At 35.2% G+C, this 24390-nt stretch overlaps 1 protein-coding gene across 3 annotated transcripts in view; it reads right to left on the bottom strand.

The window, feature by feature from the left end:
• The window catches only part of 5-HT2A (5-hydroxytryptamine receptor 2A), a 137217-nt gene extending 118022 nt beyond the window's left edge, over positions 1-19195 (bottom strand). For all 3 annotated transcript variants that reach the window (XM_076124975.1, XM_076124985.1, XM_076124993.1), the window contains exon 1: positions 18965-19195. The gene's annotated coding sequence lies outside the window, so the exon portion shown is untranslated. The remainder of the gene's footprint in view (positions 1-18964) is intronic.
• Between the last annotated feature and the right edge of the window lie 5195 nt (positions 19196-24390).

Below are 24390 nucleotides of genomic sequence, written 5' to 3'. Positions count from 1 at the left end.
ATGTTAGTTTATAATGGCAATAGATTCACCCCTGCTACATGAAACTCATGCCCGGTTTCTGAGGTATTTTTAGCGGTAGTTTATCTATTCAATAGCGTTTAAGCCAACAATGAAAATGACAGTTTGAATAGATAAACTACCGCTAAATGAGCCTCAGAAACCGGGCATTCGATTGTTACTATTGAAACGTGGGTGTATTTCGTTTTGCCTTAACCTTCGCTTATAACAGGCGTAATATAATGTATGTGAATACAAAATAGCTGAATTCCCTCAGGTCAACAACCTAGCTTAGCAACATAACCACAAAACAACGCATGTCTGCTTCTGTCATAACGTTGAAATTTCGCTGCAGAATTTAATTATGCCGATGCAATTTCAATGTACAATTTACTATAATTTCTATTATGTTAACGAATATAACGGCTTCCTAACGAAGCCGTTACATTTAAGCCTACTTAGGTTGCTACTTAATTTGTTTAAAATAATCTAGATTTTTCAAAGATTTGCAAGAAATATGACTTGTTCTAACGGTAAAGAAAATCACCGCGATAAAACATTGCATGACTGGGAGCTAATTAGAAGCTCTTAAAGAGATGCTAGGCTCAGCACTAAGTTGTTAGACTATAGTTACTATAGATTTTGTTGAGGCGTCTATAGCCAGTTGCGCCCACCGTTCAATAAAAAAACTGAATAATCGGGTAAATCAAATTATGGCGCGGTCACTCCGTAGATGGGTGACCGCATAGTGGTATTTGAACTGGGCGTCTCCATGTTTTGGAGGGCACGTAAAAGTCGGTCTCGATTGTTGTCAATTAAGATAACAGTCGTTAATCCACGTTAAAGGCCTTTCATCGGCTTGAACAACTTTGACACTAGGTTGACAACTAACCATATGCTAAGGAGAAGAAGTTATTATAAATATATAAATTCATACAACTTTATGTGGCGAGAAAGTGTCCTCAATTTAGTTTCCTAAAAATTCCTTTAATCCAAATTTCCCTCACAGCCTATGAATAGATGTTAAATAAAATCGAAGGTCAATGATCTGTTTACTGAGTTAAATTGGATACGGATCTGTTTGTCTGTTTGCTTTCTTTTCTTGGAGTAGATTTGGCTAAAACTGGATTAAGGCTTGGTGTTTTATTACTGGGTCACCGCAGAAATAATATGAGTGATTTTATTTTTACATTCACGCTTTACTGCTTATGTATAAAAGTTCTATCGACTATTTAAGGGACATTTCTTTTGAAATAGTAATCAATCAATATATAAAAAATCTTCCGTTACTGAGGGACTGACTGACTGATAAACTTACCGAGACCTTACAATCAGCAGTCGGCTATATTTTAATAAACAGAATTGATAAAATTTACAATTTGTATTTATATGGATTATGATAAATCTTATAAGTTGAAGAAATATAAATAAACCAGTACTACTTCGATAGATTGCAAAAGTTCCAGTACAGTGATTGAAGTATCTATTTTATTAAGTCGAGCAAAACAAATGTTGATCATTGTGATTTTAATTAAACCGGCCATGGTTCCTTTGAAATTATTAGTTGCTTTAATCTTCCGGTATCGAGTTTCAATCAATGAAAAGCATTCTTGGAAAATATTTGTGGAAACCAACTTTTGTAAGGCTTGCTACACACAAATTCGGCACGGCACAAATTCGGCATATTCGGTTCGGCAGTATTCGTCTAACACCAAAACCGACTCGAAGCAATTACTGCGCTTGATCGGATCGAATACTTCCTTCGGGTCATTTTGTCACAATTCGGTTTAAATATTCAGGCGTTGCAATGTCGAGCGACATTTTTCCCGAACATTCATCTACACAGTCTCGATATTACCGCCCGGCTTGGGCTAAATGCCGACCCAAATATGTGTGTAGCAAGCCTTAGATTGTTAGATTTCTAAGAGTAAAGATCTCGTCGTGTTTGGTTTTGGGAAAATGTAAGAGGCAATTAAATTAATTTTGACTTTGATCTTTTAGAGAAAGCAAAATATTGATGTCTTTTTTCAATGAAATTCAAATGAAGAAACTATTAGTTTAAAAAGCTGTATTTTACTACCCGCTGACCACGCAACTTCGCTTGCGTCACATAAGAGAGAATGGGTGACATCTTTCCCGTTTTTGTAACATTTTTTACTATTACTCTGCTCCTATTAGTCGTAGCGTGATGATATACATATGTATAGCCTATAGCCTTCCTCAATAAATGGACTATCTAACAATATGAATTTTTCAAATCGAACCAGTAGTTCTTGAGATTAGCACGTTCAAACAAACAAACAAACAAACAAACTCTTCAGCTTTATAATATTAGGATAGATATTTTACTATGAGCCAAAACATCATCATAACTATGAATCGATAACGCGATTCTGTACAGTCGGTACTGTCGTGTCAAGTATCAAAAGTTTGAATGTAAAGATTTAGAATGTACTGCCAAAAAAGTTCTTACGACGCCCGTCAGTGGCGCTGATCAGGTTTTCATGCAAAATTTCTCGATGAAAGGTCGATAGTCGATAGTGGTAGAGAATCGAGCTACGGTTATACTTTATGAATTGTCAAAATTGCTTCTTTTCATGAGATTGCTGATGATACTTGCACGTCACACGTTTTTTTGTTCTAAGTATCTCGTTGTTATACACGTATTTTTGAATCGTTTTTAAATAAACGCAAACATCGTTTAATATGAAGCATAGAGCAGAGATATTTTGTATTCCGATCATTCACAAGCTGTTGCCCATACTTCGACAGTAAAAGAGCAACGAAATTCCGTCCTTACACTTTTCCTTTTGTTTTGGTTTTGTAAATACAAAAGTTTTGATGTTCTTCATAAAATGTAAGTGAAAATTCGTATCGGTTTTCGGTTTAAGGAATTTTCGGGGCCATTGGTTGGACTTTTTACCCTGTTCGTGTAATGGGAATCCGATTTAAATGAATGAGAAAGTTGGGTTAAAAACTGAATTAAACTTTGCCTGTAAAGCAGGCTTGAAGGGATCTTTTGGGTTTGCGGAAGGCCACAATCAGGGTTCAGATTCCTACTATCTTTAAAGGAAAATGTTTTGGGCTGTAATTGCTTGCTCCCTTGAGTAAAGGTCAGCCGTTGGAGATTCCTTAACTGATATTGTTTTGGATTCGATTTTCGTAAGTACTTGTGGTAATCCGTACTGATATTGTTTAATGCAAAAGTATATTTGTTGAACTTCAAAGCCAAATTGCGAAAACTTTTACCATATATAATTTGGAAGGGTGTTAAACTAATTTGTTGAACATATACACCGCGATAAGCAACCGGGAAGACTGAAAGTCTAGGGGAGAGGCCTTTACTCAGCAGTGGGACACAGAAAAAGGCTAAATAAAAAAAGACACGCTAGGTCAACAGGTCACTACCAAAACAACACTCGAGCGGTGCCACGTGGGTCAAATAGTTTCTTATAAATTGAAACGTATTTTCTAAGCTCGATCTTGGCTCTGACCTCGTTACATTGTGGCCAGCTGAAAAGATGCTTTGATATCAACTAAATAGAGAACCGCAAGAACGGATGTATGCCTTCGTTACTATAAAATTGTAAAAAATGACCTTATATTGCGCATAGTTCATTAGTAGAGTATTATGACGTCATGAAAACGTTGCAGACGCTTATTTGGATTATATTTTTCAAAAGACATTCACTAATTCTCATCTTGAACTGGAGCAAAACTAATCGAGGGCATAAGCATTGTTTTTTGTACGTAAACATTTAAAATCCCCAACCCGCGATTGGCCAGCGTGGCTCATTACGGAAGGAGACCCATGCCCAGCAGTGGGACATTAATAGATATTTTTTTACACCTTTGAAGCTAAGTGTAAGTTAAACTACGAAGCCATAATATTCTAGATGCTTAATGTTTTTGGATGCGTGTTACTCAACCACTAAAACTACTGAACACATTTTAATGAAACTTGGAAGCGTTTTAGCTAGGTTAATACATAAACTATAGAAATAACTTTTAACCGTAAAACGCAGATAGAGTCGCGAGCAAGAGGTAGTCAATAAAATTTCTACTTTTATCTCAATTTAGTAGCATCTCACGATTGCCAAAACAATAACGCAAATGGCTTCAAACGTATAACCTTCCATATAAAACTAAGTGCGTATTTTATCATAAGAAGAAAGGTACCTTATTACGTTGATAGCGGCTTAAATGTGGGCCGTTAAGATTGAGATCTGTGTAAACGCCTACTATTAAACTTAGTTGCCTTTGTAAGACGAATCAACTCGATGTATTGTAATGATACAGTTACCGAGTCTTTCGAAATCGTTTGAATATTTCTGTGCTAATTACTCGTAAAAGTATATAACCTTTTTTTCTGTCTACAAAGAAACAAAACACAAGTTCTTCTGCTGTATATAAGGTGGCGCGTCGGTGGTATATGCGACTGCGGTGCGAGAGGTCTCGGGTTCGAATCCTGGGTCGGGCCAAAAAGTCTTTTCTGAGATTTTCAGTTTAGAATTTCTTAGAGATTGCCCGGAGTTAGGAAGTTGAGGTCGAAGACCTCCGTGCCTCGGAGAGCACGTAAAGCCGTCGGTCCTGCGCCTGACCTCTCACTGGTCGTGTCGGTTATCCGTCCCACCAAACTATGAGAGTGATGGAATAGAGAGTGTACCTGTGTATTGTGCACACACTTGGACACTATAAACAAAGTCCTGCACAGATGGCCAGTTTCAATGAAACTGACCGCCGTAGCCGTATATCGGCTAGGAGGACATTATTACCTGGGTCAAATATGGCCAACCGAAAAATATGACTACATACCATTATTCCAAACACGAAATATTGTAACGCGACCACTAATTGTCGCTAGTGTCGCGTGTGTCCAAACAGCGTACCTGTAAATCCTTCCAACGCTTTGCTAATCGCCTAGTGTCGATTTAGTGAAACATGCATGACGTTTTAGCATACTTTTCGGCTGGCCATATTTGACCCAGGTACCTTAATTAGTACAGATAGAGATAGAGGTGCCCTTAGCCGGTTGTGCTTACCGGTCGGTACACTTTCAGTGGCTTAAGCAATCCTTTGCGCGGTAACGCCATAGATGGGTGGTATTTTAATTGGGCGTCTCCTTAGGTACTTCAAAAGACACCTAAAAAGTCGGTGTACTCTACGATAACAGTCAGTCCATGTCATAATGCCTTCCGTGCGGCCTGAACTACTTTGACACTAGGTTTACCACTAACCATACGATAAATAAATAGTAAGTACAGATTTTGCATAGATTTATTTATCTTGTACAAAATTGTCCACTGAAATATTCGCTGGCACGATGACCGCGTCAAAGCGTGCCGCGGTTTTGTTACCAAGTACATACAAGAGTTGACGTCTTGTTATTATTATATGGCAACTTTCCCCTACGTTTCAGGGTTGCTAGTGCACAAAATAATTTGTTATGACTTTATTTACGTTAAAGGTATTTGTTTATTTATTAATTTACTATCTTCCGCCCGCAACTTGCTTTTCAGGTTTAATTGATTGAATGTATTAGTCCAGGTTATGAACAATCTTTGTACTAAATTATACATATCTTTGTTTAAAAAGATCTTAACAAATTTTCGTATTCACAATAAATTTTTTACCCTTTATTTGACTTGGTTAACTGTTTAATCTTTTCTTTTTACTACTAGTCTGGATCCACAATTAAACGTGTCATCCGAAACACGGAGGAAATCGATATGTATAATATGTTGACCCATCCACAGAACAAACTCGAAAAGCGTAGCTTAGTCTGAGAGATGGTTCCGGTTAATAATTTTTGAGTAAATATTAGTTTGGATATTTTTATTAGGTAGTATACTGATTAATTCAGAGTCAGGGGGATTGCTACCGTGGTGGTCTTTTTTTTAAGACAACTCCCGCACTAAGAATTTATTGCTCTTGTGTCGCGGGGACTTTTACAAACATACAAACAACGGACTCAAAGTACAACCAGACCCGAAACAATCATTTGTGGATCGCACAAATAATTGTTCCGTGTGGGAATCGAACCCACGACCACCCTACGCAGTGGTATCGACGTGGCGACCTAAACCACTGCGCCACGGAGGCAGTCAAGTTTGAAATGTAAATAATGGGTTTATATTCACGTACAACCCTACATTAGAGATATGAACGAGAACGAATACTTTATTACAAGCTCAGAGGGATTACGTAACCCTTTGTGTGCACTACAAGAGTGTCGGTTATAACACTAAATGGCTCTAATCTTCCGGATAGTTCGTACATAATGTCTTGTTACCATGTTACATTTTGGGAAGAGTTTAATGAGGATATGTTAAATGACATACTTACTTACTAATATTATAAAGGCAAAAGTTTGAATAGATATTTGATATAATGATATGATATGACAAATTCGAGAGAAACCCAAACAGTCTGCGGACTGAATTTCGTGTAAACTAGTGAGTTTACACGAAAATCTATACTAATATTACAAAGCTGAAGAGTTTGTTTGTTTGTTTGTTTGAACGCGCTAATCTCAGGAACTACTAATTCGAATTGATAAACTCTTTTCGTTTTGAATAGACCATTTGAGACCAAGAGGGTCTGGTTGAGCTTTGTGTCCGTTGTTTGTAAGTTTGTAAAAGTCCCCGCGACACAAGAGCAATTCTTAGTGCGGGAGTTATCTTTTAAAAAAGAAAAAAAAAACTATTGTACCCAAACTACAAATGAGTGAAACTGGGTTAGTTATAACAGAACATTAAGAAATAATGCAGAAGAATTGCAGCTAGCTAAGTGCAACAATTAATCTTTTTCAGCTTTCCTAGTTTAAGACTAGCAGCTGGCACGGAATGAAAAACAATAAATTTTAATCTGACGTCTTGCTATGCTAGGATTGTGGCATTTGGATAATGGTATTTTATTCCAGTATTATGAAGAACTAAGTAAATTTTTAATGCTTGGTTGGAAGTTAAGGATTCAAATAAAGGTGTTTAATAAAAAAGATTTGTTAAGAGAACAAAGTAAAATAAGTAAAAAGTCACTGAAAAATCAACTGTAATATCTATTTGTACATAATAAATTAAAAAAAATGCATTGTTATTAAGCAGTTCGGCATTTAATAACGTAACATTCATTATGAACATTAATTTACAAATTTTTAAAAAATATTAGTCTGGAGTTTGGTACCGTGTCCATTATAATAATATTACGATAGCCTCGCCCCGTCTTACATGTAATTAACATTACGCCTCTACCCCCAGCTTCGGGTATTACAAGCGTGATATGATGTATGTATGTGACATATATACAAAAAAAATATTATCAGCCTAGCCTTTCTTCCAAAATTTGTTGGAGTCGGCTCTCAGTCTCACCGGATGTAGCTAAATATCAGTATTTTACAGAGGGACTGCCTACCCGACCTCCACTACCCACTTACCTGGGTTATGACACGATACCCTTCGGTAAAACTGGTTGTCTGACTTTCAAGTTTCTGACTACTATTAACGACTGTCAGAGATCTTCGAAAATGACTGCCGGGACCCACAATTTAACGTGCCTTCCGAAACACAGAGGAACTCGATATGAATACGAAGGCCACCCATCTACAGAAAAATCTCAGGAAGCGTAGCTTAACCTCAGAGATCGAACCGCACAGCTGTTGTCAATTAAGCCACGAGCTCTTCTTACGTACCTACCTCTACAACTTTAAAAAAGAACTTAAGAAAAACCTAAAAAAAAAATGTTACTTTACCTACGTAACTGTGTACATTATTACAATCCACAACTTCATATTTTTAGAGCCAGATCAAACGTTCATTTGAATAAAAGAAACAAGAAGAAAGGTAAATTCTAAACAATGTGAAATTAAAAGTCTAAGAAACAGTGGAATTTCGTTTGTATAGTCCAACAACTTAGTATAGAGCCTTGGCCATGCACTAGCTTTACGCACACTATTTCGCGCGATCTTAGGAGCGTACAGGATTACGCGCGGGAAAGCCTACGCGCTCTTTGCTCGCGATTTTTTTCCGCGCGCGCCATTGGTGATTGCGGTGCGTGGTCTGTCTTTTCCCCTAGCACATACGTGCGCTGTTTCACGCACATTTGCTATTTCATGCGCGATAGAGTGTGTGTATAAAGCTGGATATTATCTCCTAGTATACTTTAGTGATTGTACTTTGTGAACCAGTGTAATGTAGTATAATGAATAATTCTGAGTATTTTCCAAATGAAGTACCATAAAATGGGGTAACTTTATGAAAATTTGGTGCTTATATAAATAGCTCGCATTAAAAGCTAGCGATGAGTTCAGTTTTCCGGTTCTTGGTTCTAAATATAGCTATGAATATAATTGTAGCCTTTCCAAATAGTGTAATTGACCTTAAACATATCACTGCATAAGTCTGCGGGTCACTGATGATCTAAATTCTGCGTTCCTACGAATCTGAAAAGCTCCGTCAGCCGTCAGAACTTTGCATACAAGGCTCTCTACTAAGTTGTTAGACTATAGCTTTTCATGTCGATGATGACCGTCAAACTTCAAAAGCGAATATATTATGACGTAATAATTTCGTTTCTGTGAACAAAGTTTTTGTATTTATTGTGTACTAGCTGACCCGCGCAACTTCGCTTGCGTCACATAAGAGACTCATAATTTTCCCCGTTTTTGTAACATTTTTTACTGGTACTCTGCTCCTATTGGTCATAGCGTGATGATATATAGCCTATAGCCTTCCTCGATAAATGGGCTATCTAACACTGAAAGAATTTTTCAAACCGGACCAGTAGTTCCCGAGATTAGCGCGTTCAAACAAACAAACAAACTCTTCAGCTTTATAATATTAGTATAAATTTTAATTGTTTTCTATAAAAAGAAATTGTTTAAAATGTATATAGTTAAATTTATTTAACAATTTAACTATATACCTTACCCTTATTTATTCGTTTAAATATAGAAATATTTTACATGTTTGCGTTATCTAAATCACTCCAAAATAAATATTCGTGATCACAAATCTTAATGATGACACAAAAATAATTAATCCCAAAAGCCTGATTTAAATTTTCTTCAAATTTCTCTTCAAAATCCTAAAAATATCTGAAAACGATAATCAAAAGTTCTATTATAAAAGATATTCTTCTCAAATATATCCAATGTCTTATGAAAACTTCAAAGAGTAATCAGAACGGTATCAATTTGAACACCTCTCGTCAATTTCATTAGAATTTTAATCAATTTTACATTCAAATCGTTTCGTTGAACAACATTTAACGGGCGAAATTTCTTAGGCTTGCTATAGACATTCGGGTCGGTATTCATCGGTTCAGCCGGACAGTAAAATGGAATATGTGTGGATGAATGTTCAGGAAAAATAAAGTTTGACATCTCCGAGTCTCAATGAAAACTGAATTGTGTCGATCGGACTCGAGGGAACTAACGATCGGTATAAACCAAAACCTTGTAGTAGTTGTAACTAGTCTTGTAGTAATTGTAACGGGCTTATATGTTATACAAATATTGCCGAATCGTATGATTTGTTAGGCGAATGAAGAACCTGATCGACACAAGCTAAAACAATGTTATAATTTCTTCAACCCGGTTTAGTTGTTCGATAAAACCGAACGTGCCGAATAAGTGTGTAACAAGCCTAAGTTCGGTAAAATTTTAATGCGTACTAAAATTCAACGATTCGTGACTGTTTACTTGTGGTTAACTACTTAATCAATTTTGGATGAAATCCTTAGTAAACTTAGCAATATTGAAAATGTCTTCTGCGCACCGATTTTGATGACGTAACGTTTGACAGATTTTTATTAAATTTTCACATTTAAAATGTATTACTAATATCATTATGCTGTACCGCTATTCTTTACCAGTACCGACTATCGACAACCGGCTAACTATCGAAAAAAAGTTGTATAAGAATCGGTTCAGCGCCTCTAGCGGGCGACGTAGAAACTATTTTGAGAGTACGTTTGAAATGTCAAACTCTCGATACTCAAAAGTACCGACGACTGTACAGAATCGCGATACTAATTATGTTTCTTTACCTCCCCTTTAGTATTATTTGTTACTACAATTATACTATTATTGCTTTACTGTATGTAATGGTAACTTCTACAATTCCGATTTAGTAGCGTTTCCTTCGTGTATAAGATTACTGGGGATTAAAACGGCAAAAAGATTTATGTGTTAACACACGGCTTAATACAAAATATGAACGAACAATGCTATTTATGGCTCCGATTTGCAGAAAGAGCACTTTTTACCCCTTTTTTTAAGTCGTGGGCAGAAACAATATCAAAAAACAAAACTAAAATTCTAAATGAAATTTCCATGTTTGTCTCACAATTTACATTGATACCAATCTGTTTGTGAATTAAACATTCAACTAAATACAGCGGGTACACAAGGAAAGGTACTATTTGCTTTGTAAACGAAAGCAGAGTTTCACTAACCAAATTATTTGCTAGTTTCAAGTCAAATGTTTATTTAAAGCTTTTGAACGGATTTAATAAATAAATTACAATCGTTTATAATAAAAGTTGGTATTTTTAGTATAACGAGAATTTTAAAATATAACACATCAGAATTCCATGCCTTTACATATTTTTTTCTTGAAGTACGGGGATTTCGAAATCCCCGGGAAATCTCAAAAGAGAGAGTTTGGACTTTTAAAATATACTTCAAAATTAGTTTCCACTGCGCCCGCTAGAGGCGCTTCACACAAAATTCCGAAACATTATTGTAAAAATCTCCCCTTTGTAACATGAATTTAAAAAAGAAGTCTTGTGAAATCTGTGCATGTGGACGAATGCGCAGGCAAGAGCAAGTATTATATAATCCTCAGCTAATATTATTATCTTAGTCGTCTCCACACCCACGGGAACATGTGCGCAGATTTTATTTTTAGCGCGAACCCACAAAAATACTTATTCAATTCTTTCCTTTCGTGTTATAAACGATTAGGTACGGCAATTTTTCTTGAACGTGTTTTTATAAGATTTCTGCCATAACACATACTATATATACGTTTGCCGCGGTGCTGCTCGCATTTTATTTTAGAAAAATGGAAAACATTTCTTTAGAATGTAATTTTTTAATTTTAAATGTAATAGCACTGAAATTGAATAATCCTGCAGGATACTATTAATTCATTCGCAGACCGACGTTTTTACGGTTTGACCTGTAGTCTATACCGCCGAAAATTAGGTCCTTGATTCCTTTCCGGGGTCTCAATTGGCAAAAGTGGAGCCCCATTTTACATGGTGTATTTCATACACCTCTACCTGCACCTTCGAGTAAAAGGAGCGTGGTAAGTACGTATTTCATATTCATCATATTAATACGGATATGAAAGTGCGCACAGCAACCAGTTTTCTCCAAGTTTCCACGATAAACAGAACAACAGCCATTAAAGAGGAAATTCGGGAGAAAAACATAAAAACTAACATTGACCTTCGGCGCAAGGATAATCGCCGAGAATGCCTCTATAGAATATTTATCATGGCCGAAAAATAAGAAAATGTTCACAATAATGAAAATGCACCGTCATATCGAAGGACTGTGTTGAAGCAAAGATTATGATGTAATATATTTTGTGGATAAAAGATGTATGGCTGTGAATAAAGCAAAGGAAGTTTGTAGGATCGCATCAAGTGGCGTTCTCTGGTCACTACCTACCCCGATTGGAGGGAAGCGTGATTTTATGGATGTCTATTTTTTTAATAGATATAAAAGTTTACATTTATGTTAAGGTAATTTAATTTTAATCGGTTGATGAGTTGCATATATTTTAGTTGGTTCAGCGGAGAATCGAAAATCTGGTACATTTTCGCACTACACGCTGCATGCTACGATTACGGGTGTAGAATTAAACATTTGGGATTACCGCGTGCAGTTTTGTATCTATAGGTATATAGGAGGAGGATACAACAGCCGCACGAATCGATTTCTGAGGTTAAACTACGCTTGCCGAGGTTGGTTTAAGGATAAGAGACCATATTTTACATACCATACGTCAAATAGTGGGCCCGGTCCCTTATTTTCAAAGATTTTTGACATTCGTTACCTATAGTCAGAAGGCTTGAAAGTCTGACATCCAGTCTTACCGAAGGGTATCGTGTTATAACCCAAGTAACTAGGTTGTGGAGAACCGATAGGCAGTCGCCTCATGTAACCGAAAATTCCGATTTTGAGGAATCTTTTTCTCTCGCACGAAATGTACCCAATATCATACGTATCAAATGATTACAGAGCAATCGATACACCCAGTGACGCTTGTCCACTTACGAAACATATTAATCATTGAACAATGCCTCATAAGCCATTATACGATAAAAGTATGATGAAATGTTCTGAACAAATAAAACGCAACGTCATGTTCAACTCGAGGGTTATATGTAATGATATTTTTATCGACGATTTTTTTGTAATTTTCACTACCTTTTGTGTAGAGTGAAGTTCATTATTCGAGCTTTATACAGCTCTGTTATGTGATACCCCGAGCATTTTTTATTTATATCCTACTAATATTATAAATGCGAAAGTTTGTGAGTATGTATGTATGTATGGATGTTTGTCACTCTTTCACGCAAATACTATTGAATAAAATTTGGTATGGTATGTAGCTGAAGACCCTGAACACACAGGCCACTTTTTGTCCCGGAGTTCCCGGGGATCGGGATTTACACGGGAAAGGTATCCACGCGGTTCGACAAAGCTTTAAAATGATATAAATCAAATGATTTTTTTATGACAAGTTATAAAAATCTCATATCTTTTACTGGCCAGACAGAAAAATTCACTTTGACATGTCGGAACAAACCAACGAGTATATTTATAGAACAGTACAGTCTCGAGCATAATAAATAAACACAGTCAAATTCTGACATAATATGTATATTACTAGCTGACCCGCGCAACTTCGCTTGCGTCACCTAAGAGAATGGGTCAAAATTTTCCCCGTTTTTATAACATTTTTCGTTGCTACTCCGCTCCTAATGACCGTAACGTGATGTTATATAGCCTATAGCCTTCCTCGATAAATGGGCTATCTAACACTGAAATAATTTTTCAAAGCGGACCAGTAGTTCCTGAGATTAGCGCGTTCAAACAAACAAACAATCAAACAAACAAACAAACTCTTCAGCTTTATTATATTAGTATAGATTATGACATTGTCACATTGTCAATTGAACATTCATATATGAGGACATGCACGCATGTTATACCCGAAAGGTGTATAATTCATGAAAGTATGAACATATCTAAATATTTACTGCCATAAAATTTGTATTTAAAAAGATTCAGTAATTGTAACAACGATTATCATAGACATCATTATTTGACTTAAATAAATAATTCGTTTAATTTTAATTTAGACAGTAGCTGGTAATTTTACAATTAAATTATATAATCTAGTATAAATATAAGCGTAGAATTGTTTTTGTTTTCAACTGTACGTTTTCATAGAGTTTTAAAACAATGATTCTATTTTTAAGCCTCGTTCGATGATTTATATGTCGGGCGCCGTTTTCATATTTATTGAGATAATTCTTCATAGTTATGTGTATTGTTAATAATATCTTTTTATATTGTAATTTGATTGCTTCAGTGGTCCAGGTGGTAGTGTATCACGAGGCCTTAGGTTTTATTCCCGGTTTGGGCTAAATTCCATTGATCTTTTTTAACTAATATTAGAATGTTTTCCAATAGTAGCGTGGTTTGGTAACGTGCATAGTATAGAGCATTAGGCTCGTCTCCTAATATATACATGAAACTAAAATAGTTAATAGCTAAATGGATTACTTTAAACGTACACTTCCGTCTTAACCTTTGGGTTTAAAAGGCCTGATGATATGTAATACGTAACTTACTTATTATAAATCATCATCAAAAATGAAAAGAATTTTCATTTTTGATGATAATTTTGTTTTCATCAGTATATCAGACCAAAACGAAAATATCAAAAAATATTTGTTTATAAGCAAATACACATAATTGTTGAGCTGAAAAGATGAGTATTTGGACTTCAAAGCTCATACAATGATCAATCAATCACACCGCCATCTGTCACCTACAGAAACAACGGTATTGAATACGACAAGCCTGTTCCGTACACAATATTTTTTCCCTTAAGTCATTTATAAGCTGTAAGAATTTGACAGCTCCAAACAAAAAAGATTTTAAATGTATTTAAATGTGCCAAATGTATGAATGAATTGTTTGGCGGTTTTATTTTACAGAATTTTGGACTTTCAACAACTGTCGACCAGTGTTTCTTCATACATATTTAAAGTAACTGCTAAAGCTGTTTACTTTTGCTTGACATTTGTGTTCTAAAGACAAGTCAGTTTCTTCATAAAACTATCAATAAATTCGTGAAGAAACGAATTTTACTGTCATTTTGGCTGTTATGCTTTAACCCTATACCTTGGCTGTTACAATTGATGAAGAAACTGACTGTTAATAAAGAGCCTTGTATGCTAGTTACACGGCTGGCGAAAAGAAAATCGAAAATCAGTGACCCACAGGCTCCTGCTGCTGACGGAGGTCGATTTGGTACAGCTACTTCATTTTGGATGCATACAGAATTTTTAACTATTCCTTTAAAATTATTTAATACATATCTTGGGGGCATGCAAAGTCCCCAACCCGCACTTTGCCAGCAAGGTAGACTTATGGCCTAATCCCTCCCCCATTATGGGAGAAGACCAATGCCCAGTTATAGGACAATAATGGGCTAAATTTATTATAGTAAACCCCCCTTTCAATAGGACAATAATGCGTCGAAAACAAATCGTGAACGCTAAGGCTCTTTGTTAAGTTGTCATACTATAGCTACTAGTTATAGTGCACCTAAATCCATTAAAAACATTTGCTTAATACTCAAAGAGTCACTGGACATAAACAAGGATGTATCAATCATAGTGATGATTGTGTTTAGTCTCACATCGATTCATAGAAAGATTATTATAAAACTGCGGTTGAAGATAACAGGGACGGGTTTTAAGAGCATTCCTTTGAAGATGACAATATCTTAGAAATCTATGGAATACTAAAGTAATGTAAATAATAGCGGCTGCTTGAAACATATTTTATTGCTCGACTGTTATTAATAAAAGCGAGATGTAATATAGCCTGCTTGCTATAAATAATCATTCTATGTACCTACATTATCTATACTAATATTATAAAGCTGAAGAGTTTGTTTGTTGGTTTGAACGCGCTAATCTCAGGATCTACTGGTCCGATTTGAAAATTCTTTCAGCGTTACATAGCCCATTTATCGAGGAAGGTTATAGGCTACATAACATCACGCTACGGCCATTAAGAGCGGAGAGGAAACGAAAAATGTTACAAAAGCGGGGAAAATTATGTGACGCAAGCGAAGTTGCGCGGGTCAGCTATAATAAATATTCGAATCAACTGTCAACTCTCAAAAATCTTAGAAAATGACAGCCGGGCCCCACAATTTAGCATGCCTTCCAAAATGCGGAGTATTTGGATTTGTATAAGATGGTCCACCCATCCACAAAATTACCTCAGCAAGCGAAGCTTAACCTCAGAGATCGATCCACGCGGCTTTTGTTACCTAAGCCACGAGCTCCTCCGAAATATATTAAAAATATATTAGGTTAAAATCTAATTATGTTACTAAAACCTGCCAAAGACGGTAAAAAGCCAATGCTTCCTTTAATTTCTCATTGTTAATTTGCTTTGTTCATTCACACCTAGTTCAGCATTATCCTCTACATTTGTTAGTTCTGTACATTTCATTTGTTTAATGAATCAAAGGTAATTTGGCTAACTGGCTTTCAAATCAGGCTTTCATTAGCATATTAGATTTGCTACACAGTCCGCTGTAAAATACTCAGGTGTTCTCTGGAACAAATGCTGTTGTTGTTATCAACGTACCTGTTTATTTGCTTGAAAACTGACCTGTTTCTGTTGATATACAAAAATATCTTGAATAATTATAATCAAATCACTTATTCATTTAAGTAAAAATGTTCATCTTAATGAAAATGATACAATTGAGTGGAAAGCCATCGATTTATTATTAATGTTATGAATACTTCAGTGTATTTCCAAAATAAAGTAGATGTAGCAGACAAGCCATCATCAGCTACGTACATACTCCTTTCGGGTCACTGATGTTTTAAATTCTGTGTTTTGTATATGTTACTGTAAAAGCCCGACCTGTGGTAAATCCTAAGATTTTCCGGTAAAACCTAAGATTTACCAACTCTCAATGGTAAAAGTCCGAACAAGCCGGAGTTTAAAAACTATGTTACGGTCTTACGGTACCTATATCAAAAAGTCCTTCTTCATACCTATGTTACGGTATAATTATACACCGTAACATAGTTATAAAGAGGAGTTTTGGGCAAACCGACATGGGTAGGTTAGGTTAGAAGGCTGAGGTGGGAGCGAGCGAAGCGAAGCTCCCACCTTAGCCTTCGTGGTAATTTTTTTTTAAACCACCGACGACATTCGGCGACATCTCGGCAGCATCAAGTGAATAGAGGTAAAAGTTCGAAATAAAATAATTATTCGGACTTTTACCATTGAGAGTTGGTAAATCTTAGGTTTTGCCGGAAAACCTTAGGATTTACCGCAGTTCGGGCTTTTACAGTAACATATATATCTCTGAAGGCTGAAAACCTTCCGCAAAAGGCTCTCTACTAAATTGTTGAACTATTATATATTTCGCCCGCGACTTAAACCTTTGGTAAAAGCATCTTGTATCTAGGTTAATTTCAGTTCAATCGGTCGAAAATTTAAAAAGATTTATACAAACTTTCATCCCCTATTCTACTCCTTTGGGAGTTGAATTTAGCAAACTCTTTTCGATAATACGATCCGTCCAGTGGTTTGGGCGGTGCGTTGATAGATCTTTATGTCAGTCAGTCAGTCAGGTCTCCTTTGAGTTTTATATATATAAATTATTATAGGAATTTACATTACTGAATCTACCCCAAGTTTGAAAAGGGAAAAGCCTGAGCGCTCTGCTCGTTTTAATCTTAGCCTATATTGAAAGAAAATCTTTAGCTTTTAGCTTATCAATATTGAATACTACTGCAAAGTAATGGCTAAAATATTATGTAAAACCATTCAAAACTTCTTCAGTTGACAATAATTAGATATCTACTATTTATAGTACTGGAGTCCCCCAGGGATAAATATTGGCTCCCGTCCTCAACAAATTCTTAGTACATTAGTAAAGTTCCATTGCTTACCAGTTTTATTTTGGTTGTTTTTGCAACAGATATGAATCTCTAAGGGATTCTGTGGTAAGATTAGATGGTGTGACGCCAAATTGGGTTAGTTAACAAATATTTTCTTGGAACATGATAATATTGGATAATTATAGGAAAGCTGGAAAACTACGATGATAACATAGGATATTTTGGAATGTGCGAAAATCTCTATGCGATTTCTTATACTTACTTTGAAATAAAAAGGAAAAACGTAGGTTAATTATTTACGGTTGGTACTTTCGACTATAGAGGATTTGGCATTTCAAATGTACTGTGAAAATAGTTCCTACGACGCCTACGAAAGGCGCTGATCAGAAATTCATACAAAATTTCTCGTTACTAATCGGGAAGATCGTATCACCCGTTGAAATGTGAAAGCCGATCATAATCCACTGACAAACAAACCATCGAAAAGTTAGATCGAGAATACAAAAAGTTATTATATAACAGAATTATTATAGTATTATTATAAGCCTGTGTCGTCCCACTGCTGGGCAAAGCCCAATGATTTTCACTATAGCCTATCTCCGGCGGTCTGATACCATTCTGGTGTGAAGGTATCAAGCTCGTCTTTCCATCTTTTACGATGTCTATCTCACAAAATAACATCACATCACAGAATAGTTTTATATTTATAGATTATTTATATTTATTTATAGATTTGACTAAATACTGTTTCAAAGTATTAAACTGAATATTATATCACAAAGGAACTGTTTGTTTTGATATTTATTCAGGTTCTGCTATTGTCATCACAATAATATTATTATTATGCTGACATGAAACATACATTTATTATAATGTAATGCAAATGTGTGTAAGTGTTTTGCAGATGTGTTACTGATGAAATAATACACATTAATAATAATAATAGTATGCAAAGCACCGTATTTCAATTGATAGAGAAATTTGTTAAAAAACTGATTAAAAATTAAAAATTTTGAACGATTTTGGATAAATAACTCATATCCATTTGGATGGCAGTTTTAGCCCATATAAAATGGATAGTGTCATTTTTATTGGATAAAAAGTAAAAAATATTCATAATAGTGTTGTTTGTAGTTAAAGAAAAATAAAGATTTTCAAATAAAAAGATTACAACTGCAAAAATATTGCCAACCATTATATTGACGTTTTCTCTGGAATAAAAAAATTACGATATATTTTTTGCCTCTCCGCGGAACCCAATTTTGATCATTCGAAACCATCAATCAAATGCGTGCGTACAATTCGACTCGGTAATTGACAAACGAGTAGTTTTTAAACCTAAAATTCCAGGCAAAGGTAAAAATATTGGAAATCCTATTATTTGAGTATCAATATACTTTTTCCTGCATACAAAACATGCCATGGTAATTCTTTTATCAATGATGACTATGCATTAACATTGCATACAATTGCAAATAAATTAATTTTAATTCCATATTTCTTACAGTATATTATATAGTTTTGTGTCACGACGATATTTCTTTAATCTAATTGAAAGCAGGGTAAAATAAATTTGCAACCGGCATTTAATTTTTTTTAGTAAGCAAAATTTTTGAATGAAACTGTAATTAATATAATTTTGGTTTATTTTCATCTTTACAAAATACACCCAAATCTGGAATAACACTTTTAATCATAGCGACATTAGCTTGCAGCACTTTTATTATTTTATTTAGTTCTGTATTAATTAAAAAAATCTTTGAATATTTAAACCACCAACCTTTAATCAGAAGAAATCAATCATCCATTGCTCTACTACTGCTTACATCACTTATCACTTCAATTAAACCCACTAAAAAATGTAAAAAAAATATAACACAATGCTTTTTAAAATCTAACGCACATCACTATTTAAAAGAAAGAAATTAACTTTTTTTCTTCGACCGCAATTCGCGCGCGAATTTTGAGTTGAGAACACCGTGACGTCACCAAACGCGACCGTAGCATACGCTCTCTCGCGGGAAACTGGCGGGAAATCTTTGCAAGAGAGAGAAAATTCGCTATGCGATATGCAACGGTGGGAATATTGTTCCTTCATTTTATTTTTTTAGTTACAGCCTGCGTGTAAATTCAGTAGAAGGATTCGAAATTGAGAGACTTTGTTTGATCTTTGCTTTTCTTTTTTATTAATATTATCGGAATAAGATAATTTAAGGATGGAGGAAAATCAGCAATAATAATACAGGCAGCACCTGTCGCACTCAAGTTTTTTTTTCAGATAATGGCGCAACCGGCCAAAGGAATTCTAATATAAAACTAGCTGACCCGGGCAGCTCCATTTACAATTTTTTGTTTTTTTTTCTGCATAAAAACGTTTTACGTTCCTTAAAGATTATTTTACAATAACAATAAAGCAAATTGAGCCATTTATGAGTTTGGTGCTTAGGAACACATTTGGCGATCCATTTTTATTTATAAGAAGATTATCTGTACCGTAAACAAAAATAGACGCGTTGTTTTGAAAAATAAATCAAAAGAACGCATCGTGAATCAATATTGGAATAGCATAAACGTAGTGGAATTCGGGAACGCTGACGTTTAAAACTCGTTGATTTGTTTCTGTTGAACAAAAGCATTCGTTGAATGAAGTTAATTTTTAAGGCTTTTTTCAATAAGTTCAGTTATTTAGTGTTAATTTATTTGCGTTATAATTCTCCAACATAGGATTACGTTTAAAACATAACGCACCTTCACTTATAGGATAGAACAACCTACTCAAAAACTATTCAAATTCATTGATGGTTCAGGACACCACGCCGCCACCACCATTATGTGGGGAGGGCGAGGATTCGATTCCCGCATAGGACAAGTATTTGTGCGATCCACAAATAATGATTCCGGTTCTGGTTGTACTTTGTATGTTTGTAAAAGTTTGCGTGACACAAGAGCTTTCTGAATGCGGGATTTGAATTTAAAAAAATCTAAAAGAGTAAAAATCCTGTTATATTTTTTTTGTTTTCAAAAATTATTGGCACTTATAACTTTCTTGGCGATTTTTTCAAGATATCTTTAGTACGGGCTATTTATTGGTACTCTAAAACTGCACAGTCAATTTTTATTTTATTGAGGAACTCTGGCACTCATTTCAACGGCACATAATTATTTCTTTGATGTAGTTCTATTCTAACACGTCGCGGAAAACTTGCATTGACTTTGATGTCAAAGACAATTTTTTTGAGCAAAAATGATATATGATATAATAATATGATGTGTGAAAACTAATGTGCCATGATTTTTATGTTTTTAAGGTTAAATCGTAATTGTAAGGATGACGTCACGATAGTACTAGATCATAGCAAAGTGCCGTAAATAATGTTACAAACAGTTTTGATACCTTTCAACATTTTTTCTTAAAAACACATGTCATTCTTTGTACTATTAACTATTTGTTTCGACAGGAATTATACAGGCAATGTTATTCCCAGATTGTAAGAAGATTTAAGTCCCAGTTAAATTTTTCTATCAATCTTGACCTTCCATCAGACAGTGACATGAGTACAAGAAGTAAAACTTAAACTATCGACTCATATTAACGCGGTATTTTTACCTTAAAAGAGGTAAAATGTAAACAAAAGTCTTGATAAATAGTATAAAATCGCCGTGTAAGAGCACATGTCAGGTAGCATCAGTCACTCCGTCGGTATTTAACATTCTCAGCGCGAAGTGAATAAATTGCCCCTTGAAAGAACGCGAGCGATCGCAGGAACAACTGGTCCGATTTGAAAAAATCTTTCAGTGTTAGATAGTCCATTTATCGAGGAAGGTTATAGGCTATATATCATCACGCTACGACCAATAGGAGCAGAGTAACAATAAAAATGTTACAAAAACGGGGAAAATTATGACCCATTTTCTTCCAAGTGACGCAAGCGAAGTTGCGCGGGTCAGCTAGTCACACTATAAACTTATTTTAGTTAAAAAGCTACTATAATATGTTTTATCTTTTTCATTTCGCTAAGGAGTGAATTCTGATGATTTTGAAATTTATAAACCTTTCATAACTTCATATTATTATATTTTTATGAATAAGAGGGTTATATTGCAAGAACTTATCTACTTATATTGAGAACCAAAGCGCGTTTTCTACAGTCGGTACTACCGAGTATTGAGAGATTGACATTTAAAATGTACTACAAAAATAGTTCCTACGGTACCCGTTAGAGGCGCTGTTTAGGATTTAAAAAAAAAATTGGTAGTGATTGATATAGTCCAAAAACTTAGTAGGTCCTTGTATACAAATTGTTTAATACTAATGTCTTGTGTAAGCAATTGTTGGTTGACCTTAAATAAATAAATTCACGGCTGGCGAAGGTATACAACGCTGACCTTAGAACATCGGAGACCCGCAGTCTTTTGCAGCTAACGGTGGATTGTTTGACATAGTTGATTTTGGAGACACAAAGTTATGTTTAATTAAAATAAATTTTGGATATCAAGGCCCTCTACTAAGTTGTCGGACTATAGTTACAGCTGATTTTATTTTTAAATAAGAAAGAACTGTGAAAAATACTTTACTTGAGTCAGGAATTGGAAAATAAACTTCTCAATTTAAAAGCGCATACTTTATTACATTCGCTCCGACTAACATAGGAAAATTACACTACCAAATCTATACAAGGAGGAAACCACACGTCGAAATCACGAATGCTATTCCTACCTCGTTAATTATCACCTACAATCAAAATCAATATTCCTTCATCATAAACAGGAAATTACTGCTTCAGCCAACGTCAAACCACCCACGAATGCACATCAAAGTACAGAAACTACATTACATGCGAATTGGAAACCGCATTACATTGGTATATTAGCTATTGTTTGATGAAGAACTCGTGGCTTAGTTAACAACAGCCGCGCGGATCGATCTTTAAAGTTAAGCTACGCTTGCCGAGGTTGTTCTGTGGATGGGTGACCATCTTATGCATATCGAGTTTCCTCCGTGTGTCGGGAGGCATGTTAAATTGTGGGTCCCAGCTGTCAGTCAATATATTTAAAAGTATAAAGATGTTTTGTAGTAATGTTATAATTTCTATAAAATTGTGAAAGCCTTATAAAAAAGGAACAATTAGGGCCAGTCTCACAGTTCGTGCATAAGTGTCAGATTATCTGCAGGTGAACATAGACACGATTTTGTTTTCTGAGCAGCGGGCTTCTCACGTATCTCAGTTGACAGCTAGTGTATGCAAATTGACGGTCACTGTTCAGTACATTGCTGCTTTGACTTAACGTGTTAATCAATACATTCTAAGGGAGAAAAATGGTTGCCAACTAAGTTAATGATAGCCCTCCTGATAGAGCATAATTCGAACGCCGTATAATTCTTGTTCGTATAAGTAGATTTATTTTGAAAATATGTGCTGCGATACTATAGAATAAAAAACAGTTATATCGTACAAACAATATCGGTTGCGTAAGGATTTTCCAAAACTAAAAGCATACAATAGCATGGAAAGTTTGTGATTATGATACTGACGTCATAGAACTCGTTAAATATGGGAGATATTTCGCTTATCGTTTCATAATATATTTTGTGTGTTGAGCATATTGATTGCCTAATACGTAAAAAATAGGTCACGATATCTATATCTATAAAATCCTTACTGATCCTAACTTCCTTGTTTATATTGCCAATATTAAATTGTGTATAACAGTGATGGCCGAGTGGGTAACCGATCGACTGCATATAGCAGATGTTGTACACTTTCCATTAAACTATGAGCCGTTTGGCAACCAAGACAGTAAAATTTATAATTTAATTAATTTTTTAGAGCCATGAACATTTTTATTATGGCAACCCTATTGGTACACGTTCAGAAACATATATTTTTTTATTATATATGCAATATTCACCTGGTTATCAAATTGGTGATGGTCGTTCTTACTTAGATCTTAGACTAAAAGTTGTTCCGACTATACAAGTGGTCCACGGTTAGAACAAACAACGGACACAAAGCACAACCAGACCCGAAGCAATTATTTGTGGATCGCACAAATAATTGCTCCGTGTGGGAATCGAACCCACGACCTCCCGTTGCAGTGGTATCGGCGTGGCGACCTAAACCACTGCGCCACGGAGTCCTCTGCATATATCTTTATTAGGCGTTATATTGTATGTATATATAGTATTTTCTAACTCTGTGTGCCTGTTTACATGTAGCGTACATTTCTACGAACGCCTTCGCAAACGCAAGGCAACAAACCATTACATAGTACCTAAGAACATTCTGGAACAAAAACTCACCTAAAACACAGGTGTCGGGTGTTAACGTAGCAATTTGCTAAATGTCGCCCCCTCCCTCACCCCGGAGCAATCTCGGAAGGGGTTGTGTTCACGTCTGAGAGTTTGTACAATTGTCGGTTTTGTCCCTTTACCGTACGTGTGCCGAGTCTTGGCTTATTGTGAACACCTTTGTTCCCGTAAATGATTACTTAAGAACACCTTTCGAGGTAGATGTTTTATTTTCTGCTGTATAACTAGCTATTGAAGTGATGGACTCAAAAATGTAGTCTTTTTAAAACGTCAAAGACCTTTGCTTATACGGCAGAGCTAAAACCTTATGTTATTTGAACAAATACAAAGATTGTTGTGTTGATTATAATTGTCTTATTGATGGAGTTTTTGATATATCATTCTGAAAAAACCGATACATAATCAGAAATCTTTGTAAAAATTTCATTATATTCCGAAATGTTTAACTTCTTCGGGGCTATAAAGATGAAGAGTATTTCTCTCGCCAATGATGGTAAAGCAAGGGTTATCAAAGTATCTTGAAAGATATACACCATCAAAAATGTTAATTAATAATAAGATGAGCCCAAAGAATATAAGGGTTGGGTTATTGATTTAAATACCAAAACTTCTTAATTAGTTAACAAACTTCGCGAAATCCCGCCCTAGGGGGAGGTTAAATGAGTTGACCAACTCCATTTGAAATCAAAATAACCTTAAATTATTAGCACTTGAAACTTAAATGTTACATGAGAAGTATAATTCCAAAGATCGTTACGTGATTTAGCGATTCCGAACTAACTTTAGACCTGGGCTTCGTTTGCGTGAGACGACGGTTTCGAGAAATTTACATTTAATATTATTTTTTTTTAGTGGTAAATATTGTGTCAACGTTGTTCAAGTCGCTCAAAGGCCTT

The sequence above is a fragment of the Anticarsia gemmatalis genome, chromosome 2, assembly GCF_050436995.1.
Source record: "Anticarsia gemmatalis isolate Benzon Research Colony breed Stoneville strain chromosome 2, ilAntGemm2 primary, whole genome shotgun sequence".
Lineage (NCBI taxonomy): Eukaryota > Metazoa > Arthropoda > Insecta > Lepidoptera > Erebidae > Anticarsia > Anticarsia gemmatalis.
The sequence above is the reverse complement of the archived record's forward strand: the minus strand, read 5'-3'. Positions and strand labels throughout refer to the sequence as shown.